This window comes from Triticum aestivum, chromosome 4A (assembly GCF_018294505.1).
Source record: "Triticum aestivum cultivar Chinese Spring chromosome 4A, IWGSC CS RefSeq v2.1, whole genome shotgun sequence".
Classification (NCBI taxonomy): domain Eukaryota; kingdom Viridiplantae; phylum Streptophyta; class Magnoliopsida; order Poales; family Poaceae; genus Triticum; species Triticum aestivum.
The window spans coordinates 517,463,058-517,470,078 of NC_057803.1; positions in this window are offsets into that span (position 1 = coordinate 517,463,058).

Sequence of the window (7,021 nt, forward strand, 5' to 3'; positions counted from 1 at the left end):
CAAGATCTCAACTACTCTGCTCAAGCTCTCCTCGGGTCTGAACATTCTCTGGCAAAATGTCCTACACCTTGGTAGCATAAACAAATGACTTCAGACAAATCCAGGGTCTTCCTGGTGGTTATCTTGGCTCCTTGGGTTCTTGGCTTCCTTGTTGGGCATTTGCTAGCGTAATGAACTAAATCCTTGCACCTGTAACAAGTGATTTGACTCAGGTCCTTTTCTGCAGAAATTGGGTTGTTCTGGGGATACATGCTCTTTCTCTTCCTGGACTTCTTCGTTCCAATCAATTCTTCTATCTCATGTGGATCAAACTCCACTTCTTCTATCGGGAAGTCTCCCAGATACTCTTGGTTTTCCTTCATGCAATATTGTGAAAAATGTCCTTCTTCTCCACATGAATAGCAAGCATTGGAGTAAAAATCGATTTAGGCTTTCTCCATCAGGGTCATCAACATCTTCTTTCATCACCAATTTTCTTAAACTTTCCCTGAGGGCTTCTTTCACTGCTTCCTTCTACTGCTTGGTAATTTCTTGTACCTTGGGATAAATATGACACTGGGCAGGGTAGTGCGTAGTTCCTTCACACAAGAAACAAGTAACCTGCCTAGTTGGGCATTCTTCAGCTCGGTGATTTCCTTCACAATGAGGGCATCCATCCTTGTGTTCTTCATGGGTATGCCCTATCTCACCACAAATCTTGCATGCACAAGGTTTCTTCATTTTATTGCCATAGGGCTTCTGAATAAGATGAGACCTCAGCAGAGTCATCTTGAATTCCTCCCAAGTTTTTGCTCCGTTACATCCTTGTATGGCCTGATGCATTTTCCACCAGGTTGTGGCACTTTTTGTAAAGTACTGAAGAGCGTATTGAACCTCATACTTCCTTGCAACCAAATTGCTCCTGAAGTGATTCTCCATGTTTTGAATCCATAGCTCTGCCTCCAGCTGAGTGATCGGTTCAGAGAATGCAAGTCCATCTTCATTCATCATCTATTGGGTCCAAGGGTTTTGGGATGAGATAAGAGGGATAGAGAGATACACACAATACACAAAATATAGTTTTGAAAATAAGTTTTATCTATGGCTGTCAGGAAAAACATAAAACAATGACAGCTCACAAACATCACACCTAACATGAGTAGACAATAGGGGTTTGGTCCTCTAAAGTTCATATAAATCTTGGAATATGTCAGTGTCTTCAAATTCTTCAATTCTTCAGAGGATTCGACTATTGTAGCTTCAGTTCTTCTAGTGTATGGTGAAGTCTGATATCTTGTCATTCTCGGAGTGGCTTCAGTTCATCCTCCGTGTGGTCCAAAGGGAGCGGGGTATTGTCTAACTATTTGAGGTAAAAGTAAAGATTTGATAAAGCTCAGAAAAGAAGGGAGGTGAAGGTCCTTTTTGAAAATAAAGTTTAAGAGAAATCCTTTCCTAAGGGCTTTCCAGTTTCTAGGGTCACGTCCTATAGTCAACATGTGCTCTAATACCATCTCTATAGCGACCCAACCTCAAACGGTGAAGCCTCTGTGTATCCGTGCCATCCCTGGATCGGTATGCTGGCACACACATTACATCAATGTATATATCAAAGTGCAATCACATGTATAAATAACGTAAAACTGATATATACCTCGTAAGTCTCAGCGGAAACAAACATAAGGGTGTGGAGTCCATCAACGCCAACGGCAAGTTGAGTGTAGACCATAACCCTACAACGTAAGTCTTACTCGTCATAGAAAAATCCCTGCAACATAAGACGTTGCAGCCCTGTAGGTCAGTACATTGAATGTAATGGCAAGTCACATCAAAAGAATAATGAACCTATTTGTACATGCAATTTGGCTGGTGGAAAGCTCTAAGTTTAGTTTTTGCATAAAGCTAGTTTTCCCCTAGAATAAAAGATATTATTCTACCACTACTGTATAGCATAGGATGAGTTGGTAAACCCAACTCAACTCATTCCCAAAGTTTCATTTAAAACCCAACTGTTTAATTAAGAGTGATGAGATCTCCCAGCATTTCCACTACTAGATGCTCAAGTTGTCCGTAACCGGGGACACAACTAGTCGATTAGGTTTTAACACTCTGCAGAGGTTTGCGCACTTTCCCCACAAGACTCGATCGCCTCCCTTGAAATTCTTGCACTACCTGGTGTTTGAGAACAGGATGACCGAGACATAGTCTTTCGAAAATGGTCCCCCTTAACCCACGGATAGGCCGGTACACCTACATCATTCTACATCTGCTAGCCCATCCCAGAAGGGGTCACACTAACTACTCAACTAAGCCAGAGCCCATATTGGCTTGTGGCTGCACACGTAAGCTTCTAGACATGAGAATATGATTGATCTTTTTGAGCCTGGGCGGCCGACCACTAGTGGTGCACCACCATGGATTAACCATGCATGCTCCCACTATACTTCGCCACCATTCAAACCAAAATACCGCCCAGGTAGTTCATTTACAAGTCTTGGTCCTGATTACTACTTTGTCACTCATGTCTCACCATGTTCGCTTCCCAAACCACGTCTATATTTAGCAAGGCAAAAATAAACTTACACGATGGTGACAAGGATGTATAGATCAGACCTACCTCAAATGAACTACTAGGTAACGGCATAGCCATCTGGCAACAATAAATCTTACAATGCAATCCTACCTCAAAGGACTAACTGCATAATAAAAACATAGGTAATTGAAAGAATGGTCAAATGTGAACTTGCCTGGTAATAGTTGATGAAGATTATATGGCTCTCAGAAATTTACTTAATAGAGCTATTCGTCACTCTCCGATGAAAATCTATAAGGTCAACATTGCATTCAAATAAGCAATCATTTCGGAGACCCAAATAACATGCAACATGAAAAGACTCGGAAAATCCAAATGAACACACAACACACTTAACTTCAAAAGAAAATACTAAGTGCAAAACAACATAGGGCATGGGTGCCAAAAAAAATTGTGACATGGACCACAGTGCATACTAGGCATACGAGTAAAACTACTATGGACAGATCCTAATGTGTGAAAAATATCGTGAGATAGGTCCAAGTGATAGGGTTTGGCAACGGTGACACGGTGCAAAAAGAATCACATCAATCAGAGCTATGGTTTAGGAGATATGGCCATTTGAAGTTTGAATTCAAATCTGAATAAATTCAAATTTGAATTTGGTCAAAAGTTTTCAAAGTTGGCTTTCTGGATAAAGCTACTCGAGACGAACATTTTGCCGCTGGTTTCGTCGGATTTGGATGTCAGGACCCCGATTCCAAGTCACATCGATCTAGCGAGTAGCACCTCATATCACTTTGCGGCCTCACGCACGGTATCCCCACGGGTGTCGCCTTACCATGGCCCGGGACCGTTTGCGCCTTTTGGCTCACGTATATGATAGTGTCGCTAGCATCCATATGACAGAGAACCCGGGCCGACATGGCTAGTCGTGAACCCAAAGCGCCACTAACCTATGGGGACAGGCATACATGAATCACATCGAGCATGTCGGTCATCAGCGAGTGAATCCGGGCTGTAGCACTGGGCTAACAGGACTCCGGGGAACCCGGGCTGTAGCAGGCTAGGTAGGACTCCGGATGTCACCGCGTGACATTTCCCCGAAGGGACAGACATAGGAACAAAGTGAAACACATGCCGGCCAGTCAAGTGTCCTGAGCAGTAGTGTTGGGCTAGCAGGACTCCGGTGAACCGGGCTGTAGCAGGCTACTATGGCTCAAGGAGCACTAGACTACATTTCCCCATAAGAGAGGCTGCCAAGGATAAGCAACTAGATTGTCGGATCCCACACATACCAAGCATTTCAATCATACACACAATATGCTCGATATGTGCAAATACAACATGGCATCACAACAAAACTCTACAACTCAAGTACTTTATTTAAAAGCTCCAGAGAGCCATACATAACATGTTCATATAGGTAGGGGTCACATGACCCGACACTCAAGTCATACAAGCATACAAGCACATGAAGAAGCAAATAGTCTGAGTACAGACACTAGAAAGAAAGAAGGCTTGTCGAAGCATGTCTATCTACATGGGGCCCTCCATGGCCAGAATCACCACCTGGGTGGAAAGTTACTCATCGACGTCGAGGTCCACATAAAACCCATCGGAGGGGGCGGTGTTGTCGTCTGAAAACAGTAATTAAAGCAACACGAGTACAAAGGTGCTGAACAAGTCCTGCAACAGATCCTACTATACATGCTCATTCTCGAAAGGTGGTGGAGTTATTGCAGCAAGCCAGCTTTCAATCTTGGCTAAGCTATCCTACGAGACACCACTGTAAAATAGTTTTCGCACACGAGTCCACTAATCACCAACACAATACTCCACCGGGGATCCTCCCTCGTCATCCTACGAGAGGGCCATCCTCGGTACTCACACTTATCTTGAGTCTTTTAGTAGTAACCATTAACTTGTCTATGAACTGTATAGGCAACCAAGTAGTCTTTACCGCGGACGCGGCTATTCGAATAGATGATGTTGACCCTGCAGGGGTGTACTCCTTCATACATGCTCTCACCACTTATCGTCGTTTACACGACATGTACTCGGCAACCTTTAAGCGGAAGCCCAACGAGGGTGTCGGCCACGGCCTACCTAAACATTGAAGTCTCTAGTCCAGGTTTATCGCCTATCTAGGTTCCATCCGCAGGGAGTCCGGCTGAGGTTTCCACATACGGCCCCGAACGGTGTGTACAGGGTCCCGGGACGCCAAATGGGCGCCCGGCATACCCGGCCACGGTGTATCTACCGCATCATAGCCCACCCCTAGGGTCAGCGCTACGCACGGCCGCAAACACATAACCTACAAACAACAAAAACTAGTTGCAACTCCTAGACAGAGTACTAGGGTGATTAAGAATCCGAGAGGGTCCATTGGTTTTGGGCCAATGTATGGTAGTAACTGATTCTTAAATCACACATACAGATCTTAGTTCTTAGGGACGGCCTCAATGAAACAACCCACCATGTACTCCTACATGGCCTCTCATTGATACCTTTACCAAATCATGTTCAACACATCCCTCACATTACCGACGTAATCATTTCACTCTAGCCCATCTCCCAGATGAACCAGACCTGACACAACTCTAAGCATAGCAGGCATATCAAGGTAGGAAACACATACATGGCTCAATCAACTCCTACACATGCTAGTGGGTTTCATCTAGTTATTGTGGCAATGACAGGTCATGCAGAGGATAAGGGTTCAACTACCACATCACACCGCAGTTTGAAACGTTGTTGTCTTAATGCAGTAAATGAGAGCATAAGCGAGAACATGGGATTGTATTGATATGATCAATGGGGATGCTTGCCTGATGGAGTAGTAGTAGGGTACTGCCCTTCAGCTGGATACTCAGAAATATCCTCGGAGGCAGAACCTACCACGAAAGACACCACAAAACACAATCATCACATGGCAATATGCAACAATATGATGCATGCTATGACATGGCAATATGAGGTGTCCTGCCTAATGCAATGTGAAACAAGTTGGTTTGGGTCCATTTGAATCAAAGATTCAAATGAGAGCTTATGTTATTAATCATTATAAGTGTATTATCTTGTTCCACCTAAACAGCAAGGTTAAAGTGTTTTGTCATGCATGAAACCATTACAGATGGAAAGAGTGAATTTTTCTGATCAAATTTCATATATAAATCTTTGCATTTGGAGTTACAGATTAAAAGTTATGAAATTTTGAAGTTTTGGTTATTTTCTGGAATTTCCTATATAAGAATAATTCCAGAAAAGGATTTATTGCGTCAGCCTGGCGTCAGTGTGACGTCAGCGGTTCAAAGGCGCCAGCCCAGGTCAAACCTGACCGGTGGGCCCCATCTGTCAGTGTAACAACTAACTAACAGAGTTAGTTAGTGTTTCGTTAGCACTAAACTAGGTTAATTAGGCCCTGGGCCCACATGTCAGTGAGTCAACCTATTAACTAAAGTAATTAGTGTTAACTAAACTAATTCTAAATTAGATAGGGGCATGGCCCACACGTCAGTGACTCAAGGGAGGTCAACCTGGGCCCACACGGGGTCAAACAGGGTCAAACTCGCCGGCGTTTAGCCGCCGGCGAGGCCAGACGCGGCGGAGCAGCATGGGATCACCTACAAGGCACCGTTTGGTGCGCGGAGCACAGCTACGGGACGCGGATGCTCGTCTGCATCCATCCGTGGTGGTGGCGTGGCCGGGGAGTGGCCGGAGTGGCGCCGGCGACGAGCTTGGCGGCGGCCGAAGCTCGGGTGCAGGTGGGGATGGGGCTGTGGTGATCAAATGAGCGCGGCGAGGTGCTATGGGGGCTCTACGTGATGCGGGGAGCGCGTTGGGCGCATGCCCGGGACGAAATGGTCACCGGAGCATCGCCGGCGACGAGCGCGGGCGGTGGCGCGTGCAGGTGAGCATGGTGCGGCCGCTATGGTGCACGAGAAGGTAAACAGAGGGGATGGGGAGATGGCTGAGCTCACGGGGGTCACGACGAGGCAGTCGGCGAGGTCGGGGGCGAGCTGATGCCGTAGGGACGACGAAGGGGATCTCCGGTGGCCGGAGTTGGGGAAGAAGAGGTCGGGGCGATTCCAGAGTGGGTGAGCGCTTGGGGCTCGGCCTGCTCGACGTAGTCGATGACGGCGGAGCTCGTGGATACGACGGCGCGGCGCGAGGATGACGGAGGGCGCGGCTACAGCGATGGTGCGGCGGCAGGGGCGTTGGCCATGGTGGGAGAGGGTGAGGGAGATGCGTTGGGGGTGAATGGAGGGGTCTGCGGGGTCGGGGCGACGACGTGGAGGTCGTCCGCGGCGTCGAGGCGGTGACCAGGTGAAGCAGAGGAGCAGGGAGGTGGCGTGGCGAGCTCGGACGCGTGCACCGTGTCCCTCCTCTGCCTACTGGCAGAGGTAGGCGATGACTGGCACGGGCTAGCACAGTGTTGGGCCAGCCAGTGGGCTGCCAGGTGGGCTGCGCCAGGTTAGTTCCTTTCTCTCTCTTTTTCTATTTTTTTAT